Source organism: Sciurus vulgaris (assembly GCF_902686455.1).
Source record: "Sciurus vulgaris genome assembly, chromosome: 14".
NCBI classification, from domain to species: Eukaryota; Metazoa; Chordata; class Mammalia; order Rodentia; family Sciuridae; genus Sciurus; species Sciurus vulgaris.
In genome coordinates this window covers 54,372,790-54,398,637 of record NC_136475.1, presented here as the reverse complement: position 1 = coordinate 54,398,637, position 25,848 = coordinate 54,372,790, and positions in this window count along the sequence as shown.

Below are 25,848 nucleotides of genomic sequence, written 5' to 3'. Positions count from 1 at the left end.
CAATACTGCAGTACATATCTTTGTGGGGAGGCATGACTTCTTTCACCTGGCATAATGAGTCTGAGCATGCGTGTTGTTGCCTAAATCAATAGTTCATTCTTTATTGTTGCTGAGTAATATTCTATAAATATGTGTAGATCACACTGTTTTTCTATTTATCTATTCTTGCTGATGGATGTTTGAATGGTTCCAGTTTTGACTTTTGCAAAGTAAACTACTATGACACATTTGTGTATGACACATATTTGTGTGGGCATATGTTTTAATTTCTATGGAATGTTTAGGAGAATACCTGGGTCATATGGAAGATATATGTTTGAGTTTTTAAGAAACTGCCAAACTTATCCAGAAAATTTAACAATTTCTATTCTGAGCAGTGTGTATGAATGTAAGTCACTCCACATTCTCAACACTTGACATATCCAGTTTTTTTCAAATTTTAGCCAATCTAATTGGTGTGTTGTAGCATCTCTACATGATTTTAATTTCAATTTTTCCAATCACTGCAGATGTTGAGCATTGTTTCATGTACCTATTTGCTATTTGTGTATTTTATGAAGTGCTTAAGACTTTACAAACTTTTGTTTAAAATTGAGGGATTTTTAAAATTCTAAGTTTATATATTCTGAGTGCAGGGTTTTAATATGCAAATACTAACCTAATGGACTAATTTTTTCCAAGTTCGTGGGTCTCTTGCTATGACCCTGTGGTAGGAATGTTTGCCTTTTGAAAACTAGGTGCTCTCAGTCTGTGTAGCTCCTACTCATATCCTTTGTAATCAGAGGGAGAGATGCTGCTGTGTCAGGGGCAGATATGTGGGAATTGGGCTGTGTGCTTATATAGCTTATTTTCTCTTTATGTCCCACTCCTGTTCAATCCTGAGCTTATCACTTTCATCTTATAATGGATTTTTCCTGGACCTAACTAGTCATATGAATTGGTAGTACTGACAGAACCCAGTTTATGATGTGCAACTTTGGCTGCATAGTTTCTTGATGTACCAAGGTCAAACATTTCATCTCTACTGGGAGCATAATTGTTCTCTGTGGAGGGCAGAGAGTCTGTGTTGTGATTCTCCTTGTCATAAATTCATTACAGCCTCTCTTCTGATCACTGGTACTAATACTGTAATATCTGCTAGGTCTTCTGGTCCAGGCAGTCAGACTAGTGCATCATGAACTGTTCCTTATGTGGAGTGCTTTCATGTATGGGTTCCAAGCACAGATAATGAAACAATATACCTTATTGGGAAATATACTGCCTACACAATTGAAGAGGCCTAAAAGATATAGTGCTGTCTTCTTTATGGTGACAGGTAAAATATACAATAATTTGTGCTTTATTTTGATAGGCTATTTCAGCATGTTTCTGACCACTGGGTCCTAACAATCTTACTGATATAACAGGACAACCAAATTACATAGGTTTATTTCTAACTCCTCTGAAGGACCACATCACTTGTGAAGGTCTCCAAAATGGTACACTTGCTCATTTCATGATAGGAATATTGTTCTGCAGGATCCCTAAAGAGTCCATGGCTTCTTAGACAATATTATGAAAGTAGGTGAGAGAGCTCTGGGGGAAAACTGTGAATTTATACTATTGTCCATTCTAGGTGAATGCAGTACTTGTGAATTTATTTCCTGACAAAGAAAGAAAATGTGTATTGATTAAGTCAAACCTACATACCATATACCTAATATTGTGTTACTGTGATAAAAGACACTACATTTGGCATGGCAACTAAACTTAGGGTCACTACTTGAGTTTGTAGAACTCTAGTATTAATTCTCCAGGATCCACATAGCCTTTCGCAAATGTCAGATAAATACAGTGGATATGTTATGAAAATCACCAAAGCTGCATTCTTCACAAGTATATGAGTGGCACTAATTTCTGACATTCTCCTAAGAAAACTTATTGATTATTTTAACTTTCTTGGCTTGAGAGAAAAGAACAGGAAGTGAGAGGCTTCTACTTGGTCTGTGCTACTACAATAAATTTTGCTCGAAGGACCCTATGTGAGCCTGTGCCAGCTACTTAATATGACTATTTCCATAATATATTCAGAGAAGAGTGAAATAATATAATTCCATTTTTTACTTATCCCCCGTATTTCCTGACTTTTAACAGGGAGTCATACTATAATGACACTTTTGATTTCTAGGTAACAGTTTTAACATAGAATTTACTTCCAACATTCCTTAATATTTGGATATTCCCCTTTTTCCTGCACACAATTACTGAAATGAATGTCCAAAAGTCCCTTTGGAAAAAGACTAGAGGGCATTATGTGTACTTGCTATAGTGCTGTCAAGTATTTCCTTTAGGACATGGACCCTTTAATCAATGTATATCCAAAAAACAGCTCAGGTACGTTGGAGAAGGGATTATAACTTCTTATTGGGACAACTTCATTTAACTTCTGAATTATCTAGCCATGATTTATTTTGATGGAATAAGTAAAATCATAATCTTTTGGACTACCATATATTTCATCTCTAGGGTCTTATTAACCATCTTTTTTACTTTCTGGGGCAGGGGACTCCTCAATGTCATTCAGTACTATAATTGGATCTACCTGGCTTCTGAAGATTAAGCTCTGCATTCATGCCTGTTCTGTTTCAAGCTATCATTCACAAGGTTATATATGCATTGAATTTTATATTGTCTCCCCTACCACCAATATTTGTCTCCCTAGAAGAGATACCAGTAGGTATTTTTTAGTGACGTTAATGCCCCTTTCACTATGGTATCTCGACAATATTTAGTGTGGGCCACCTCTTTTTCTATGCTAGTAGAGAATTTACATCATCTCCTGGGGGTCTCATTAGGAAATTAAATTATGTAGTCTGAAAACAGGCTCTCAAATTAATAAACTCTTTTTTACTCAACCTTTTGTTTCGGCCACTTTGGTCAAGAGCACCTTTGGAACTAGCATGATCACTTAGATATTGCCCACATAAGACCAATGTATCTGGACTTTCATATCTCCACATCAAACAGTTATTCACTGTGAACCATTTCCAGAAAGGCTTGTGCTCTTTGGCAAAACATGTCTTTGAAGCTAGAGCAATCTCTGAAGAAATGACCACAAAGGCTGATACGATCAGCACTCTGAGCAACTGGGCCAACAAATTGTTCACTGAATAGTGTTCACAGTAAAGATTGAGTATCTATTATGCAAATATTTTCTAGTAAAATCATCTTCATTTTTTTCTCCTGATCCATGATCTTCTACATCGATATTTTGGTTTAAAATTTATTGCATCAAGGCTGCAGGTATAACTCAGTGATAGGGCACACGCTTAGCATAAGCAAGGTCCCAGATTTGATACCTAGCACCAAAAATAAATAAAATAAATAAATAATTATCACGGTATAGAAGTAGCAACTTTAGTAATAAAAATGTTGTAGAGTAGAAAGGCTATCAGGTCAGAAGAATGGTGTATTTGTTCCATAAACCAACTTTCATCTGCTCTGTCTGAGTCTTATTTTCTTCTTCTGCGGCAGATTAAATATGGTCATGCATTTGAATGATGGGTTTATTTTCGTCTACTGGAACTTGGAATGATCTATGACTTAAAGAATATGGCAAAAGTGACACTCCCAGTTTGGGTCCTAGGTTTTAGGAGGTCTGTCAATTTCCATCTAAGTCTCATGGAGCACTGATCCATGTAAGTCTGACTACCCTCTGGAGAGGTCATATGAAAATACATGTAGAAGAAGAATAGCCCAAATAAGCTCAGGCTTTTAGCCATCCCTACCAAGTCACTACACAAATAAGTCATCATGCCCCTGCAGTTCCAACATGGTTACTGGCTGAATATCGTCAAGCGGCCTTAGTGGTGATTATGTAGAGCAGAAGAATCAGTCAGCTGAACATTGCTCATATTCTAGACACACAAATTCATGAAATATGATTTAAAAATTTTGTTGTTTTAAGCCACTACATTTGGGAGTTAGTTTGTTGTATAGCAATGTGTACCCTGGTTGGCTATGTCAGTCACAGAACCTACGAATGTACTTTGCATCACAGACAGTTGCTAAGTGTTTGATTAGTATTCATTTTACTAATCATTTATTAAGCATTCACTATGTTTTAAGGGTATCACTTTGCATATTTTGTTTCATTTAGTCATTCAGTTACAAAGTAGTGCTGATCAATTACCAATTGTTTCTCGGCAACAATTACATCTACACTCTGTGATGCTGGATTTGGGACTCAGGCAATTATATTTGCAGATTCATTTTCTAGTTTAATTCCAGTTAGATTGTACCATTAGAAAATACTAAAGGGAGACTGCAAGGCAAGAGAAAATAACGTCCTTTCCCTTTTGCTATTCCTGACAGCATCGTTTCAGCAACAACAACTGTCTACAATCTTAAGAATTTGAATTATTCCTCTCCCAGAATCGTCTCAGCACACTTTCTCAATGGTACCTGAGGATGCGGTTACCCTATGCCCTCTCCTCATTGCACCAGCCTTAGAGGGACTCCGTCCAAGCTCCAGAGTTGTTTTACAAATTTCCTTAAAGCCATCCAATAACGAAATAAATGATGCTTGCAGATAAAGTTGTAATTTTCTCTTCTGTCCGATGTGATCTCCTGCCTTCCAACAAATTTCATCCATAACATTTGTGGATATCCTTTATTTGATAACAACCCTTTAAGTTTTTTTTTTTTTTTTTTTTTGCATTTTTATCAAAAAGTTCTTCTACCTAGATAAGATTCTATGAAAAATTTTTAGTAAAGTAGTGTGTGCTTAATTACTTAAATAAAAACACTGGATCCGTAGTTTGCCTTGACATCATTTTAAACTATCATTGTTCATATATAAAGATATAAACTATATCTCTTATCTGATGTATAGAACTAAATTATGTGAATACACCACTATTCATTCATTGTGCTGAGTTTTATTTTTTTAAAAAATGCCTCTATCACTTGTTGGGAGAAAAATAAGTCACTTTTTTGAGAATAGTTTTACCATGCAATAGTTTTCTAGAAATATTAAGAAATCATCATACACAAAAGTTTCTAGCATGTTAAGCTTTAATTAAAGCAAATGGATGTTCCCCAAAGAAAATTCCTCTGTATAATTCTTTGAGGTCTTTGTGGCATATACAAAGTTATTAGCTTAGTTATATGGAGAACCATCAACAAATAAATGAAAACATCATCTCTGAAACAGATATGGCCAAACCAATTGTTTGCATTATCTTTTCTAGCTTTAGTTACTATTTAACTACCCCAATAGACACACACTGAACAAAATCTTACTTCTATCACTGAAGATCTCTTCTCTTACAGAATGCCATTTCTCTTTCCAGAGGTACTAATTACAAAATGATGGCATTTAATTGAAAAATGAAAAGCACTTTTAAATGATTAGGTCATAAAATTGGTGGCAATAAATTAAAAAGCCAGACACAGCATGTGTGTTTCCTTTCAGTATGCTAGTTATCCCAATTTGTCTAGGACAATCATGATTTTCGTGGACTTAGACTTTCTAAGTGTGATAAGACAAAACAATCTAGACAGGGATAAAGGATGAAAATCTGGATTTGCCTCAAACTATTGAGGTCCAGCGTGACCACATGGTGCATATGTGCCTTCCATTTTCTATGACAGATCAAGACCTACCTAACAGTTGACTCTGGCGCTAATCCCATAGAGTTCAAATAAAGTTGTGTAGTTATTTGATATAGCAAAGTGATCGTAAAATTAAACATTCAAATCAGGGCATTTTGAGAGTGAAAGGGAGTACTATGAATAACTGTACCAAGAAAACGAAAATGGAATACCCATCTTAGCTGAGCATAGATACTTTTAAAAGTATCTGTCACTCAAGATCTGTACCATATTTCATCACTGGCTATATTGCCATCAACCTACAGAATGATTTTGTTCCTACTCACAAACCTTTCTCCTATTAGCTTAAAATGGTATCACTCACCATTCTGTTTAATAAGAATTACTGAAACTTTTTGAGTGGAGCAAAAGCAACTATACAAAAAAAAAATTTAAAGGCAGGGTGTTGAGGGGAAATGATGGTGGCCCTTTCTTTTAAATGGATTAATTAAAATACTTTTATTTATTTATTCATTGACTCCATACTTGTGAGTTTGCCTATTTGTTACAGTTATTTGTAACTCTAAAATTAATACTTGGGACACCTTTGTGGTCATTTTTGGACATGTCCAAGGCACTGCAACAATTATTGACCAATGTGCATGTTCCCAGTTGAGGAATTAGGGCACCTGACTGCCTTTCTAATTCCATTGTCATGCAGCAAGCAAACCTCCTCGAGTGGTCTGTTTAGTGCCACCTTTTCCCTATTGTTTTGATCATCTTGCTGTTTAAAATGGCCCCTAAGCATAGTGAAGTGCTGTATAGTGTTTCTAAGTGCAAGACCATTGTGATACGCCTTATGAAGAAATGCCTATCCTAGATCAGCTTCCTTTAGACATGAGTTAGAAGGCTTTGGTTATGAGTTCAATGTCAATAAGTCAACAATATATTAAACAATGTTTTTAAACAGAAATATACATAGAACATGCTCATGTTTGGTGGATTTAAATGTAACCAGAGGCTCACAGGAACCTAGGCCTATATTTCCTAGAGGAGCAATGGTTCAGTATTTGCTGTACAATATTTGTGGTGATATTAGAAAATGTAACTGTCACAAGTTAATAAGAATTGGCTACATTTATCCATTTACACATTCATCATTCAGTGTTATGAAGGAAAAGAACCAGTCTTTTTCCATATTATATAATGAGGTATCCTCTGTTTTCTGATGTTTGATTGCTAATGGCTTTGACGATTCATTCCTTCCTCTTCTTCTGGTACCTCACATCTGGCAAGTAGATAAGAAAATCCTGGTGCTTCCTTTGTTGGCACCAGTGGGATATTCAAACTATGCAAGTCCCTGCTCACAGTCAGAGTAAACCCAGCCAGACTCCTTCCTTTGCTCTCTCATCATTTCAGCCCTGCTCTATCCAGAGACTTCAACGATGTAAATGATAAACAAGTGGGATATGATCAGTCCTAATACTGAGACCAGGATTGGGGTAGAGGGTCTGTCTACCTCTACAGGTGATTAACATATTAATACACATTCAATTTGCCTTTTTAGTGATCTTCTGTAATGTGTCATTCATGTAGCAGAAAGATCCTAATTTTGAAGAACAAGGTATATAAAAAATACATTTCAGAGAAAGAATCATAATGTGTGGGAAGGCAGGTTCTGAGTCTATGAGTGCCATGGGGATTAGAAAATAGAGGTATATTTATCCAACATGATAGCAAAGCAGTCTATTCATGAAACACATTAAAATGATGGCTTGCATTTTACTTCTGTCTTTATTTACTGCTATCTTTTCAGCCTCTGATTTCTTTTCTTTCTTTTTGTCTGTCAGGAAGGTAGGTGGAATTTATAGCCACTTTTCAAGTTTCCCAGAACAATAAGTATTTATCAAAATGAAAACCTGGCAAATAGCCAGAGTGCTTCCCTCAAATCATGAAACATTCAAATCTGCTGGGGTTAGAAACTAAATCCTTGATCTAAACACATGTAGGTCTTTGTAGTGCTCTTCAAGTAACACATTGCTCCTAGTGCTAGGCATGGATTTTACCAGTCCTTACACACACACACACACACACACACACACACACACAGAGATAGATAGATAGAGAGAGAGAGAGAGAGAGAGAGAGAGAGAGAGAGAGAGACAGAGAGACAGAGACAGAGATGCATGAGGTACCAGCCATTCTGAAATATTTTCTAGTTTATAGGTCAATCCCTTCCATGGCTCCAGACTATTACAGCAAGTCTAACACTTGGTACTCCAAATTGCAAACCCCACCCACCATAAGAGTAGACACAGGTGCCAGGATCCAAAATGAGTGTAAATTCATCCATATCACCCAGAAGAATTTCTACACAGTTTCTATTTTCATACCAAAAAAAAAAAAAAAAATGCTGGCATGTACCACCACTGCCATTGTAGAGGGGGATAAAAGCTGGCATATACCACACTACCACTGTTAAATGAGGAAAACAATATCTCTCCAAATGCATAGGTTAAAACACTGGAATTAGGAGCATTGTTATTCAGTTTTTTAGAAAGATTATTCAAACTGGATGATATTGCTCAAAAAGGTAGCAGGAGGGTCTTCTGCTGTCTTATTTCTCAGCACAGTTTGCTTTGTAGCAAACAGCATTATATTACTTAGAACATTTACTTTGCATATATTACTCAAGTTTCTTTCTGAACCAGCATTCAGATGTTGTAAATCAAAAACACTTATGCACTAGATTTGAACTTGGACAGGAAGCTTGGCGTGTGCTTCTCCTTTTCTCATCCCTCATATTTACATGCATAATTTAAAGTTATTTTCCTTCTTGGGATAGAAGCAAAATGTGAACACTGGTATTCCTTTAAAAGCATATTGAACAAGATACTTACATGTCTCAGATTGGATGAAAGTATGACATAGAGGTATTTTTTTTCCTTTTTCCTTTGTGTTATAAGAAGTGGAAAATTATAAACACGTTCATATATTTTCAAACTATAGCTTCATCTAAAGTACCTACCATAGTTACATTTTTGTAGCTGAGAACATTATAGGTCGAAGAGGTTGTGGCTATATTCAAATGTTGCCTCCCCAAAGCCACCCCCTTATCTATGTGAACAGGAGACTGATGTTGTTCAACAATTTGGTGACTATATGCTTCAGGAAACCAAAGTTCTTTTCAAAAGTAAAATAATTTCATTTCCTTTGCTAGTGGTTTATGTACAGGGATGCAATTTAGCCATTAGACATTGCATAACATCTTCTGAAGGCCTCTGGGAAATTGTATTTGCTCTTAAAAGGGAACAGAAGAAAAGATGACTTCTCCTCCAGCTTTTTACATTGCTTTGTGAGGATGAAAGCCTTGGAATGGTACATTTATATATACATATCACAATATATATGGTATATTATGATCTATATGTCCCACTATATATATGGTACATATATGTTAGGACTGGGTGAAGGATAATCTAAAGGCAGGAACCAGCTCTAGGAAGATGACACAAGATAAAATTCAGAGATCTAGGTCAATGCTTATGCTCCTGGAAAATTAATAAATTTTCATTTTGGTTCAAGACATTTTTAGTGAGAGCTTCTCATAGTTTTATGATAGATCATCCTAAATAATTTGTAGGTTAAGTAACATACCCACATATTATCCTAAAATAATTTATGGAACTCAAAATTCAAAGTCAGACTCTCCTGACTATAGACCCTTATAGTTACTTCTCATTCTATTTTGATATGAAATAGCTGATTATTGAGAATTAGCAAAACATCAGTCTTAATTTCCTTACCAAAATGATGAGGTTACTAAAATTATAGCCATTAATTATAAGGGGTTTTAAAATGTTTTACTTAGCATCAACTTCTACTTTCAAATTCTAGAAAATTGTCATTTCTTTGTAACTGTGTCTAGTTCTCAATTATAAGTTGTACTATATTAAATATAAGCTTATCAGCATCAGCTGCATCATTATCACCACCATCATCATCATTATCATTTTTCTATGTCACCTCATCTTCTCCCTTCATGGGTAAGTTCAGTGAAAAATAAAAGTTCTTAGGAAAATTTCACTGGCAACCACAAACTTCCTCCGTATATGATCCAATTCATTCCCAATATCTTCTCTGTAAGAGATATATTCAAATAATTCACTGAAGTCTCCTTCTGTAGTCTTCTTTCCTTGTCAAGACGTTCATGATACCATGCCTCACCCCTAAGCACCTTTCCCTGCCAGGGTACTGCATGCTACTCTATCACAAATCACCTTTTCCACACAGATTTTCCTGGCCATTCCATAACACTCTGATTACAGATAGCTCTATCTATCTGGGGATTTTCTATGTTCCCATAGTCTCTGAAAGCGTATTTAGGTAAATAGTATTTAATATGCCTCTGTTCATCTCTCACACATTGTTGATATTCATTAAATATTTGATGAGATGTATATATCAGAATATATATTTATTCCAGAAATCAAACAAAATTCAATATAAATACATAATTATACTAGGTGCCAATAACTATTGCTTTAAGAATTTTAACAGTATTAATAATTAATCCTCACAATAACCTACACCGCATATGTAATTTATTTTAGTATTCTCATTTTTATAGAAGAAATCATGGTTAAGTAACTTACCCCAAACCATAAAACTGGGAATTAGTGGAGTCAAAAACTTTGAGTGCAGAAAATCTGGCTTCCAAGTTTGTGAAACTACTAAATGGGACTGCATTCATATAAACATTTATCTCCCACCCATATGAGTCAAGTTGGACTCATTATAGACAGTTCACAGTGCTTGGCTCAGAATGTAGTTCAGTTAGGAAGAAATAAATATTTAAAAAATCACTGATTATTAAGTATCATAGAGGAGATAACCAGCTGGCACCAAAATGTATCCTTCTTCCTCTTTATGATGGATTTATTGCTGAGGTAAATATCTACAAGGATTACATTTCTCAGACCTCCTTACATCCAGCTTCAGTCAAATAACTAGGTCTCAACAACAGATGGTGAGAAAAATTGACCTGTATCACATTGGAGGCAAAATTTTTAAGTTTCTTCTCCTTCTGTGAGGTAGATGCAGAAGATTGTAAAGTCCTATTTGATAGCAAAGCTAAAAAAGGAGTAAAACTAGTTTTGAGGTGAGGCTGGGTTCCCAGGTTTTCAAATTTCTTTTGGGGTTCTTCTCTTGCAAAATTGAAGAATAAAATCATGGACAATGATGAAAGGGAAGAGTGAATGGAGCAGGATTTATTTAAGTGAGAAGAGCTAGAACCTCTATAATGCAGGAGGGGCCAGAATAGCAGGAAAATCCATCTTGGTGTGCTAGCTTAGGAGCCTGTATGGGTTTGAGGTATGAGTATTGGTCAAAATATATGCTAAACAGACACTGAAAAAGTATCAAGGCTATTGGTTATGTTAGCCTGAATTTTAATCTTTCACGTGATTCCACTGGGATTCACTCCTACTTTCTACTTTCCCTCCCTCTCTGGGAAAAAGGAGTTGGCTGGCATGTTCCCAGAGGTAAGCCTCATGGTCTTTAACATCTGGAAAAGGTCCATTAATATATCTACCCATTAACCTCCTGGTGTTGTCTCTACCTTTGAACAAGACCTTAATGAGAGCCCCCTCATTGCCTAACCATTTCTAATTGGATTCTTAACCATACACACTCACAAGTTTTGTGGTTAAGAGGAATTATCTTTTTCTCCTTGAGTTCCAGGATCTGGTCTGTGAAAAGGGTCACAAAAATTTCCCCCTTCAGGGTAACTTGGGTTCCTCTTATTCATGACATAACTATTTCTGGCCTGCATTTCCCATTCAGATAAAAGAAAATTTGCTGAGGAATGTGACATATTCTGTCCACTTAGGCCAAGAAGGACTGCAGGTAAATAGCTCCTTTGCAAAACAAAGTACATGAAAGAACAGCACAGTGGGCCCATTTTATAGAATCATTCCTATAACCTTGTTACCACCACTTAAATCTGTCTGCCCCCTATCAGAAGCATGGGTGTTTGTGTATCCTTCATGAAGGGAAGTCAGAACTGCTGAGAATAATGCACATTTGACTTTTAATTAAGCACCTAAAAGTCATCTACTTTGCTGAGTATTGATTCAGTTTTGAACTATGTTTCTAACAAGTAATATAAGCATGTAATAGATGTCAGAAATGGAATATGTATGTGCTCACTTGAATAATACTATCTAATAGGAGGTAGGTACTTTTATTTTTGTAAAACCTATGGTTCAGAGAGTTTGTTTAGTTTGACTATGGTTGGACTATTTGAAAGGGTCTGCTTTCAAAAACTATACACCACAACATGGTGTCTATAACATGCATCTTTCTTTTGACCTTAAACATTATAAATCACAGTACTTCTTTGCCACTACACTAATATAAACTATCATCTCACCAGGGCACATTATAGTCTTTAGAACAGTCTAAATGACTCTTAACCAATACTTGAAAACATTGTTTGTATTTACCATTTTGGTTTGTAGTTATACCACTGAGTACAAGAGAACTTCCTAACAGAAATCCATCCTCTCTCTTCTCCCAGACTAACAGCCTTAATTGGTTTTGGGGTATCCCTCAATGATGGATCACTCTTAGCCTAAGCAAGTTAGAACAATGGGTTCCTCAATTTCTACTCTCCCCAGCTGTCTAAGTAACAAGTTCAACTGAGAGTTGTTGAGAACACTTTTCTCCTCTAGTGGAGGGAACACAAACAATTGATCCATCTTGTTCACTTAAACATAGATAGAATGTTGGAAGCTGTGCTGTGTATTTTGCAACCATGAAGGAAAGGCCAAAACCATTGCAGAAAGGTATGAATCAACCAGTAATAACTTATCTTTTAACTCTTGTATGAGAAAAAAAATTCCTTTACATGTAAAGTATCTTTATACTATCATGGAGGAATTATTTTTTTCAATGTCATCTATATTAATATATACTTACAGTTTATCAGGATACATTATGGTTTTTAGGACACTCTTAATGACTTTTTATCAATATTTGAAAATTTTGAATTTACCATAAAGCTAGAAATTTAATTCCATAGCATATCTTCATGGGAGTTTAGCTTATTCAATATAAAAGTTTTCACTTGCTAAATATGCATTCATCCTACTTGTGGATTCTTGGAATCATAGAGAAAAGTAAAGGAGTGGAGAAATCTGTGAGATGGGAAACACTCCATTATTATTTGATATATGAAATATTGAGTCAGACAAGTTACAAAATTAAAAAGGGGAAATAGATAATTTTTCTTATTTTAGCTTCATCTGTGTAATCTTCGGTAGGTTGCTTTACTTTTCTAAGTCTTGGCTTCCTTGTCTATGAGATGGTACTAATTACAGTATGCAGTTTATTGACTGTTGTGAGTTTCCAATGTCATGCACAGTGTCATGTACATGAAAAACTCCCAAAAAACAGAGAACTGTTGTTTTCATTATCATCATCAACTAATGATAATGGTCCTGAAATATCAAGTTATCTTTGATAAAGACAGTATGTGAGTCTTTGAAGTGATACATGGTGATGATCACCATGTTCTCTAATTTCTTTTGCATGAAAACTTCATGGTTACTAAAATTAATCATTGGATGTATTCATTTATTTAGCAGTCTTTTAATTTCAATATACCTTATTTTTAAAGCTATTTTTAGCTTCAAAAACATAAACAAAAACAATGTACAGTTTATGGCCTGAGCTAGTAATAATGTGAATGCTAAACAACTTTCTACTCTATCTTTAAAGTTATTTTCGAGTGTATGACAATGATGTAACTAGAATAAAATTCCGGTTTAAGTTGGAAACTTTGAAAAGAAATTAGGGTCTATAGAGAATAGTTGTCCTTTGTATAAACTACTTTTAATTCCATGCTCCATCCTGCTGGGTTAAGGGTTATTTTAACCTCAGCAGAGTATAAGAAAATGTAGATGGCCCTACAGTCTCTTTTAAGTTATCTTTCTCTGCTTTCAAAATAATAGAACAAAATCAATCATTTAAATGGATAAGACATCAGATTGGAACTTGATAAAATACTTTGAATCATTGGAAACAGACTAGAAAAAGCCATTTGATCTTTGTCTTTCATGTATTTGTTTTAACTTCAGGAGGTACTTTACATACCCTGCAACTTCAAAATTTGTGTGGGGCAACTCTCCCATTGCTTTTGATAGTAGGTTACTAAACATAATCTAGGAGTAGGTTAATATATAACTCTAATTTAAAATTTTCTGCATAATTTAATGAACTACGCATTTAAAAATCTAGCTTCAATACCAAACATTGACATTAAAAATATCCTATGCCATGTGCAAATCCTTCTTCCTATTCTTAGTCTTAATGTCCTCAAATATAAGAGCAAAAGATTCTACTAGATCTCTAAGGCTTCGGTTTCTTCCTACTATACAATTTTGTTTTTTACAATGTTTTTGTGGTCAGAGCTGTCTTGTAAAATTACACAAAACATAAGAAGAATTTTTGAAGTCTTTAAAAAAATTTCCCCATATAAAAAATTAATGAATATTGTAAGAAAATTACAAAGAAAACACATGAAAAATAATCAGCTTCATTAATAATTAGGACAGTTAATAAGAAACAAGAAAGATTTTTCACCCATTGAATTGTAATTTAAAATTTTGATAATATTAAGTATTGGTGATGCTGTGGAGGCACACATCTCTCATACATTTTAGAAAGGAAGGTATACTGGTTTAACTACTTTGGAGGAGAGTTTGGAAACATCTTTCAAAAATCAAACTCCAAATTGTACACTACCTCAAAATTCCATTTTACTATGTCATTACTAGAGAAACACCTGCCTGATTCTTAAGGAGAAATACCCAAGGGTATTTTATGTACTAGAGATGTATTTAGGGAAAAAATACTGATTATCCATCAAAATAAGAATTACAAAAATGAACTATAATGCATCTGTACTATGGAATACTATATAAAGAGCATTGCATATTTACTGTGTATGAATATTTAAGATCTATTATTGATTTCATAAAAAGAATATACACTTCCTGATACTGACTACATGTGTGTTTGTTGTATACATGTGCATGGGTGTGCACAGATGTGTTGATAAATATATTTCAAAAGATCTGGAATACTAAAAACCAAAATAATGACAGTGTTTACTTCTAGGGATGTAGGAAGGGCACTGGTTTTCATGGTAAAAGAACCTTCTCCATAGCACCTATCATGTTCACAGGTATAATGGAATCACATATTATGTGTGAAGAATTATGAAAAAAGAATTTAAATATTGTACCTCACCATCAATTTTGACAACAATATTTTAATCACAGATTCATGGCTTTATTTCTGGATTAGCAACTTTATTCCATTGATTACATGTCTCTCTTTATGCTAGTACAGCATTGCCTTAATTAACATATCCTTGTATTTCTGGAATGCCTAATATAGACTTCCAATTCTGTTTTCTTTAAAATTTACACATAGAATTTTCTCTAAAGCAATATGGCTAAATAGCTTTCCTCTTATGAAAATAAATAATAAATAATATAACTATTAAATTGCTACTTTATAGTACTATTTTTAGAAGCTATAGGGATTATGTTGTGGCTTATGGGACTATCAAGGGTGCCATATTGGTTTCTCCCTGATTTTGTAAACTGGTTAGTTAAATGGAAATTTTAAAATATTGACCAATCTCAGTCTCTCTTAGTATCTCTTAATATTCTCTCCCTCTCTCTCTCTCTCTCTCTCTCTCTCTCTCTCTCACACACACACACACACACACACACACACACACACACACAACCTTTCATTCTCTTTCTTTTCTCAGTAGCTGATCTCTTATAAAAAATTTCTGAAGGATTTACATGGAAATTCTCAATTTTCCACTTTGTAACATAAAATATTTATTAGTGGAATAATGACAACCATAATAACTCACATGTGTGAAGCACTTTAGAATTTACAAAGAACTTTTAAGTTCTATCCATCCATGTATTATATGCAGAAAGATATTATCATAACTATTTTACATATGACAAGACTGCAAATGGGTTGCATAAACCATTTGAACAAATTCAAACAATGAGTACATGGCAGAGAAAGAAACTAAAAAATAAGCATTCTAAAATGGCTAAATGTGGTATATTTGACATATGACAAACTGAACATATTAAAGTTCACAACTTGAAAAGTTTTCATCCAAACACTATCTCTGTACTCAAGATAATAAACATACCGATTACCAAAAAGTAATGCTGTTCATGCTTCTTTGTAATCCCTTCCTTCTGCCACCTCCCCAGTCCCAAGCCCAGTGTTCCCTCCTCCCATGTAATCACTGAACTTTTATCCCTTTATTTGCATAAAAATGAGATTTTAATTCCAATTACACTTTTCTTTTTTATTGTGGACTTACTAATGAGGTGATATACATAAAAATAGTTGGCAAACTTTAAACACCAAAGAAATATTATTGCTTAATATTATTAAACAGAAGAAAATTAATGTACATACCAACTACTTTTTTCTGTAGAAAAACTACACATCTAGGAAATCCTCTCTGAAATAGGCCCTAGGAGATGCCCACAGTGAAACTGTTTCAGTAGCCAGATGGAATTGAGAAAAAGGGAAGCAGAAGCTAGAAACCCTTTATTCTATCTGCTATAAAAATTATGTTAAAAATAATAACAGTTGGCCAACTGATGGTATTAAGCTATTTGGATGGAGCCAATATTTCAAACTATCCCATTACTAAATATACAGCATATTTAACCAACAAACTTTTGAGAGATCAGAGCGCATTGGTACAAAAAGCAATGGTACAAAAAGCTATTACCAAAACTAAAATGCTTCTCATTCTCTACAATATCAAATCTATACAAAATCAGTTGCAATACTTTGCTTAAACCCCTCTATAAATAGGTTCTTACTCAAAGATCCACATGAGTCTAAGAAATAGAGTAAGCTGCTCAGTTACCTGTTGTGACTATTATCAGTTCTTTGCCTCTCAGTTGCAAATCCATTCTTCATTGACAGATCTGCAATAACAGAGATGGGCCCTGTAAACACTTCCTTTGGTCAGCTGGTCTGTTTTTAAGCACTATCAGTAGAGGGCAGTGGAGGAACATTACAAGAAGACAATTTTTCTCTTCCTAGCTGAGGGCTCTTCTCCACCAGGTTCCTGCAGTGCAGGTGCCCTCTACGGAACTCAGTGGACAGTAGCTCTTTTCCAAAAATCCTTGAAGATGCAGTGCTTTTCTGTGAATACAGCTCTTGGAAACCCTTGGGATATTTGTAACAAGTTATAAAGTACAAAACTCCCTTTGGGCAATTTCCCTTGATGATCCAGAAAATAGATTTCCAGCATGAACTGCTACAACATCTCAGTGACATCTCCACCATCTTTTATCCACGATTGTTCTCTCTTCAAACAAGTCTGGATCTGAGTCCTGGATGGGGAGGATTTTTTATATCTTGTTCTTCCCTAGAGGTAGAGGCTACATTATATTGTCATTTCTTTACTCTGTAGAATTCTTTTACTAGTTAATCCCTCATTAAATCAATGCCTTATTAGAGGTAATAATTTTAAATAATTTTTATATTCAGATATAATTTACATTCCATAAAATTTACTAATGTCAATCTAAAGTACACAATATGAGAGATTTTTTTAGTATATTCACAAGGTGTGTAACATTTGTCACTCTCTAATTCCAAAACACTTTTAGTAGCCCAAAAAGAAACCCCATACCCATCAAGCTGTCAATCTCCATTGTCTCTCCAACCAGACCTAGTACATGCTAATCTACTTTCTGTTCTTGTGGACTTCTTTTTTTATTTGGACATTTCATACAAATGAAATCATATCACATATTCTTTCTTGCGTCTGACACCTTCCATACAATATAATGTTTACAAGGTTCATCCAAGTCGTAGCATTTATCAGTATTTATCTTTTTTTTTTTTTTTGACTGAATACTACTCTAGGAGATGACTATAACACATTTTGTTTATTAACACATCAGTTGGTGCACATTTGGTTTGTTTTTAGTTTTTGCTATTATAAATAATGCTGCTTTAAATATTCAGATACAAGTTTTTGAGTGAATGTATGTTTTCAATTCCTTCAGGTGTGGCATAGGAGTGAAATTGATGGATTATGTGATAACTTTATGATTAACATTTGGGGAAATCCACACTAAATTTCCATTGCTTCAGTACTGTTTTACATTCCTGCATACAACAATGTGTGAGGATTTCAGCTTATCTATATACTTGACCATAAATATTTGAACATTTCTGTTTCCTTGAATGCGGTCATCCCAGTGGTTTATAAGTGTGTTTTGATTTGCATGTCTCTGATTGCTAATGATGCTGAGTATCTTTTCATGTGTTTGATGATCATTTCTCCATCTCCGAGGGAAATTTTCCTGTTCAAATCTTGGCCCAGTTTTAATTGTGTTGTCTTCTTCTGTAAAATTTTAAGGTTCTTAGACGAATGTTGGATACTAGATTGTATCAGATACATTATTTGGAAATATTGTCTCTCATTCCATAACATATCAAACTTTTAAAATTTCATGGTTTCATTTACATATTTTTATTTTTAGCCACTTATTTATTAAAAAAATTGTCATAGTCCTGGCAGCTGCATCTTCACCTCTGTCTATTACTCCTCTGGGTACCAAGACACAGGCTTCCATCTATTTTAATTTGGCAACTTGTATTTTGAATATCTAAGATATTGTTATGTAACCCATGGTCATGAACATTTATACCTGTATTTACTTCTAAGAATTTTATAGTTGCTTTTTTTGCATTTAATCTTTATATCTACCTTTAGTGCATTTTTGTATGTTATGTAAGGCAGGGGTCCAACTTCACTTTTTTTTTTTTTTTTTGAGATATTCAGTTTTACCAGCAGCATTTACTGAAAGACCATATTGCCCATGAAATATTCTAAGCAACTTTGTAAAAAAAAAATCAGTTAAACATGGATGTATGAATTTATTTCTGAACTTTCAATTCTATTTGATTGATTTATATAGCACTGTCTTGGTAACTACAAACTTGTATTAATATTTAACAGTCCTTCAGACTTCTTCTTTTCTTTCAATATTGCTTTGGCTTTTCTGTGTCCCTTTGAAATACATGTCAATTTCTGTAAAACAAAGGCCTTTGGATGAAAAGATTTAAAATTACATAATGTATTTAGTTATTAAACCATCACACTATACCCACAAATGTATACAATTATTACATGACAAAAATAAAAATTTTAAACAGTAACTGAAATTTTGATAAGTATTACAGTTAATCTGTAGATAAATTTGGGGATTAAGTTTTCAAATCCATGAATGCCATATATCTTTCTATTTATCCTTAAGTATTTCATCCTTGAAACTTTTTGAAATTGATTTCTTTTTTTTTCTTTTTCCATAAGTGTGTGCGTGCGTGCGTGTGTGTGTGTGTGTGTGTGTGTGTGCATTTTCATGAGCATGCAGGTGCTAGGGATTGGACCTAGGCGTGCTCTACCGCTGAGCTACATCCCCAGTACCCCATATTTTTGAGACAGGGTCTCACTAAATTGCCAAGGCTGGCCTTGACTTACAACCCTCCTGCTTCAGTCTCCTGATTCACTGGGATTACAGAGATGTACCACCAAGTCCAGTTAGAATTGTTTCTTAGGAACATTTTTAATTTGTTCATTGCCAAAGGCATAACTCATGTTTGCATATTGATATATCCTGCAATTTTCCTGAACTAGTTCATTAGCTCTATTTGTTTTTTGTTAGCTCTTCAGTATTTCCTATGCATAAGATAACATTATCTGCAATAAAGATGGTTTCCTTTATATTCTGAATGCATCCACCTTATTTTTTGACTAGTTTCTCTGGATAGAACCTCCAGAACAATATCAAGTGCTGTGAAAAGTCTATTAATTTTGTTATTGTATACAAATAATTTATTGTTTAATTGATTTTCTTCATTTTTATTCCTTTCTTCCATTTACTTCTGCTCTAATCTTTGCTCCTCCTTCCTTTGTTTGCTCTGGGTTTAGTTTGCTTTTATATATCAAGTTTCTTAAAGTGGATATTAGTTTATCAATTTAAATTTTTATTTTGGATGTTGGTGTTTACAGCTGTAAATTTTCCTTGAGTACTGCTTTCATTGCATCTCATAATTTTTCACAACCTATATTTTCATTTTCATTTATCTCAATCCATTTTCTACTTTTTTTTTTTTGACCCATTGGTTATTTAGAAGTACATTCTATAAACTTCCACATATTTGTGAGTTCCCAAAATGTCTTCCTCTTTTTAACTTTTAATTTCATTCAATTGCAGTCAGAGACCAAATTTTGTACAATTTCAGTTAAAACTGAATCCTCATTTGATGGCCTAACCTACAAAATGCCTGAGAATATACTTCAAAAAGTTCTGTACTCTATAATTTGGAAAATTTTATTGCGTGGATATATCATACCTCCTTGATTCATGTAGGGTTCTGATTTCTTGCTTATCTTCCAAGTTCCATACATTATTGAAGGTGAAATATTAAACTTTCCAAATATTATTGTTGAGTTTAGTAATCATAATACCTTCAAGTTTGTCAGTTTTTACTTCATATATATTGGAGGTCTTCTATAGGTTCATATATATATATATATATATTTTATATATATACATATATATTTATTTATAAACCTTAATGAATTGATCCCTTTATAACATTTCCTTCTTAGTTTCTAGTTAAAAAAGGATCTTAAAGTCTATTTTGTCTGATATTAACAGTATTACCTCCCTTCTTTGAATTGCTTTTTACATGGTTTATCCTTTTCCACACTGGTTTTTAAACATATTTTGGCCTGTTAAAGAATATTTTGTATACAGAATATATTTAGTTTATCTGTTCTATAAATATCTTCCTTTTAACTTGGAAATTTAAACCATTTATATTTAATGTAATTACTAATAAGGTAGGATTTGCATCTTCCATTTGCTATTTCTTCTCCACATGTATTATGACTTCTTTGTACTTGTATTCTTCCATTACTGTTTTATGTTAGATATTTTCTAAGATGGTAATTCCCTTATTTATTTTACTGCATATTTTTGAGGTTTCACTAGTGCTATTCTGGGGATTATAATTAGCTTCCTGATGTATAAAAATCTCATTCAGATTAATACCAACTTAATATTAATAATAAAATATAAAAACTTAGCTCCTGTATAGCTTTATTTCTTTTTTATGTTATTAAAGTCATGATAATCTTATCAACTATGACTGATGATTTTAAATGAATTCTTTTTATGTGTTTGTTAACAGATTTATAAGTATTGCTTTATATAGTTGACTTTTAAATCACATAGGATAAAGATTTATAACAAAAATATATTTATATATTTTCTATGTTTACTTAATTAGGGTTGTTTCACTAGTATACTTTCATTCTTTCTATGGATTCAACTTACTGTCTCATGTTCTTTCAGTTCATTTTGCTACACTTCCCTTAGCATCTCTTCCAAGGAAGATTTGCTAGCAAAAAATTCAAGGTGTTTTTTGTATTTTTGATTGGTTGGTTGGTTTTTGTTTTGTTTGTCTAAATCTGGGAATATCTTCATATTTTTTTTTCATTTTTGAAAGATACTTTTGTCTGAAATAGAATTCTTTGCTGACAGATTTTTATTTTTTAAAACTGTGAATTTTATATTATATTACCTTCTCATCTTCATGATTTCTGGTGAGAAAATCAGCTGCTAATCTTTGTATTGATAACTTGTATGTGATTAGTCCCTTATTTCTTGTTACTCCCATCATTTTCTGTCTGTATTCGGCTCTGGATAGTTTGACTGTGATTTGTGTAGGTGTGGATTCTATTGAATTTCAAATAATTGAATCTGAAACTTCCCAAATTTGATTTTTTTGCGAATGAATTAATTCACATAAACCATTACATTCAAATATTTTATATCCCTTTCTCTTTCTCCTTATGTTGTATCACAGTACCTGCAACTCTATTTTTATTCATTATTTTTCTTTGTGCTTCTCAGACTAGATAATCTTAATAAACCCATTTTCACATTCACTCTTTCTTCTTCCTGGTCAAATCTACTATTAATCCTTTTTAGTAAATTTTAAATTTTATTTATTGCATTTTTTATCTCCAGAATTTCAATTTGGTACATTTCTATAAATTCTATCTTTATTGAAATTATCTGTTTAGGGAGATGCTGCTCTCTTACTTTGCTTTAGATTTTTAGAATGTGCATTATTGTTGCTATTTATTACAGTTATTCTTTATTTAGTAACTTTTACAAACAAATTCTGTAAAATCTGTTTTCTTTGTCATGTTTGGTCATCAATGTCATTATTTGATTATCTAGTCATCAGCTAATGATTGGATAAAATTTTCTGTACATGCCAGAAGTCAACAGATTTCATCTTTTCAAATAGGCTCTATGTTTTTTAGCATGCCCTGAATTCTCAACCCAAGAAAATTGTAATTCTGCCTTAGCTTTCATTTTCTGCTTGAACAGAGTTGATAAAAGTTTCTAAAGTGAGAGTTTAGGGTCTTTTCTGATCTTTCATGAGCCTGCCCATAGGCCTACACATTCACTTGGCTCCTTAAAATTCTCAGGAGTACATTAGAGTTTTTCTTTAATAAATTCTCCCTGGTTAGTGCAAGCAACCTGGTTTCAACTCAACCATTCATTTACAATTCCTATGTGTGTTCTTTCTCCTGACTTGAAACTGACTAAAACGCCTGTGGTATATCCTGTTATGAAATGATTGAGCAAATACACTCACTTAGAAATCTGAATCGGAAAAACTGAGTCCCTAAGGTATTTATTGCTAGGTTGAACTGAAAGGTCATGATGTAGAAAGAGCTGAAAAAGTCACAGTAACTGCAAATTGTGTGTATGAAGATTCAAAGGTTATGTCATCATAAAGAGGAAAAGAGGTGCTCAAAAAGAAACCTAGACAGTAGTTTGTGTTGTGACGATTTCCCTGACTTTCCAGACCACATAAATCTTAGAATCATTTTTATCTTAAGGGAAATTGAGTCGATATGTGTTCCTTGAAATCAGTTCATGCAAGAACAAAAGCTAGCTTTTGCCTTGTTTATGACTTGAACAGTCTGTTTTTTCTTCCTCTAGGAACTCCCACTTACCACTCTGCACCACACAGCACTGAGTTTCTATGTCTTTGCATATGTTGCTGTCCCATATAGAAAGTACTATGAGAGCTGAATTGAAATATTGCAAATCTGGGCTTAGAACTATTAATTTCAAATCTCATACAATCTTATAGTTTTAAAGTTAACTTTTTCTTCTTCACTGGTAAAAAAGGAAAAAAATTAAAACCCATACCGAATGACAATTATCATGATTAAATTATGTTATCTATAGAAAGTGACTGTTATTATGCTGAACACATTTTAAGTTCACCATAATTGTTAGTGAAAACTCCTTCTCCATCTCTACCTACTGCACGTCTTCCTCATACAGACCCAGATAAAATTTGCCTTCCATAGAAAAGTTTAAAGTAAAATATAATGTCCATGAAAGTCAAGTAAAACTGTACTGCTCAAGACTGCACTGTCATATTGACCAGCAAAATAAATATTGTCAATAATACATATTGAATTAACTGATGAATTATATATTCCATACTATCCAGAGTTCAGCAACTTATGCCTATCTCCAATGGCTTAGTGTTATTTAAAGTTGCTACTTACTCTTTTTCCCTTTAAATTAGGTAATATTCCTAATTCCTCCTCTCTCCTTCTATTCCTCCCCCCTTCTACCTCCCCCACCTCCTCTTTCTTTTATTTAATTCTTAAAGTAGCTGGCACAGTGTGAGGAAATACCAAATACTCAAAAATACATATTGATTTAGCAAATGGCATTTCACAGATCCTAATACTTCTATTAGTATAAAAGTATTGGATTTAACCTAAAACTTGACTAAGCTTATCCATCTTTTCTGTACACATCCTACACAAGAGATGCTACATTCTGCACTATAAAAGTTGAATTGCAATGTAATTTTCTTCTCTGGATATTTCTCCTTCTGAATCTCTGACATTAACTGTCAGTCACTGTCAGAAAGGTTAACTTAGTATGAACCAATCTTTAAGCCAAGGATAAATGCAAGCTGAGTTGCACCAAGTAATGTATCTCTCAGTCTTCAAGATGGTTGCTGATTCATGGGTTCACCCTTTGGGAGAGGTAGGATGTCCCTGAAAGAACCATGCCTTGATAGTCAACCCCCTTCTAGCATCTCAATGTCCAGTCCACTAACCATGAGAATGCACATAATCACACAAAAAGAGGAGAAAATCAGTTCCATGGAATTTTGCATTAAGTGGTAAACAGCAAAGCATAATTCCAAATCTGAACTCCTGAGGGAAAATCAGAAAAAGTAATAGAAGAATTTTTAAGGATAACATTAAGAGAAAAAGGAATTAGCACAAACTTCGGAAAAAATGACATATTCTTAGAGCATATGAAGTTGAATTATCTATAGCGTCAATAACTTCAGAACTGCACATGAAAGCCCAAACTTGACAAAGTACATGTTAAATAAGTATTTTTTTTTTTAATTTAGATAAACAAGAAAAACAGAAACCACACATTTGAGTTATTACTCTTAAAAGAGATTCATTATAGTGAGGATGTAAGAAATTGGTGCCAGTATCCTGACTGGAATATACATGATAGAAGCCCTCTGGGCTCCTTTCTTTTTGAATGCTAACACAGTTTATTCACATGTTCATTCGGATGCTGATGATAATCAGACACTTGGGTCATTCCATCTGAATTCTGTCTGGGAACCTAGCTGCAATCACCTACTGAACTATAAAAACAAATCATTAATCCAATTAACTTTTGCTTGAGAATTTCAAAATTCCTATTTTAGTGTTGAAAATTCCACCAGAATTGGATCAATCTAGACCACACAGATTAACCAAAACTGTAGTGGTTCATCTTCTCAGAATAAAAGAAATTACTGATTTTACAGAATATTCCATTTGAGGAAAATTAAGTTGTGGTTAACGGTTAGCCTGAAGCAGAGATATTGATTACAGCCTTCAGCTGATGAGAGTGAAATTAGACTAATCTCCACTTGAGAACTTGTACCCCCTGGCTGAATAAGAGTTGAAGGGGAATTTCACAAGGCAGGATGTTTAGTTTGTACATCTTGGTAAGCTGTCTCCCACTTTACCTCACACATCTGTATAGAGGATTCACCTCTTGCTGGGCATTTCCATTTATAAAATGAAGATGCTTTTGCTTAATTTTAAATGCACCAACAGAAAGCATCCAATTCTCTATCAACAGAAAATTGAGATTCCACCGTGCTTTCCCTGCACGTGAACGATCACTAGCTTAGTTCTAGCCTAACTTTTCTAAGAGCAAACTGAACCATGGTACATTACACAGGGGCATAGAATGGGTAGGAAATAGTCATTTCTTAGCTTTAGAAAAACGTCAGTACTTCAACTAATATATTATTATATTAGCAAGTTAATTCAAGATTGGGTTTCTTAAAAAGTTTTATTCAGCTCCCTGTTCTATATAGCTGCCCTTCCATTGCCTGCTCACGTCTCTTCCAAGATCTGTAATGGACAATGAATTCTTTAGACGACCTTACCTCCCTTGACCTCTAACTCACACAACCAGCTACCAGGGTTACCCTATGTCCCCTGAGGTTAGTGTCCTAACCTCATAGCCAACAAGTGAAGACTATGACAGAGCTACCTGGGAAAAAGGGAGGGAAGTAAAATGAGGTAGAGAAAGAGAATAAAATGCAGAAGTGTAGCAAAGGAAGGAATGAACAAAAAGGAAAGGGAGAAAATAAAAGAAGGAATCTGATACAAGAGAAAGAAATACTAGATCTTGAATGAGAAGAACTTTTTGTAGATTAACTGGGGCTCTCTGCTACTTACTTTTAAGGAAACTTTAGAAATATCATTTGTTCTTAGTTTTCTTATGTATAATAGAGATTGGTATCCACCTGACCTACTTCCTTGAGTTTCCATAGGAATTCAATGACACAAAGTAGTGAAAGTGATCTATGCTCTGTAAGTATTATCAACTTCCATACTCCATGTTTTCATCTCTATTACATTTAAGCTCTCTACCCTGAGGTTTGGAAGAGATTCACTTCCACAATCAATGTGGGTCTTGCAAACATAATAGTTACTAATACTTACATGGATAAATATACAAAGAAGAAAGGAATGCTAAA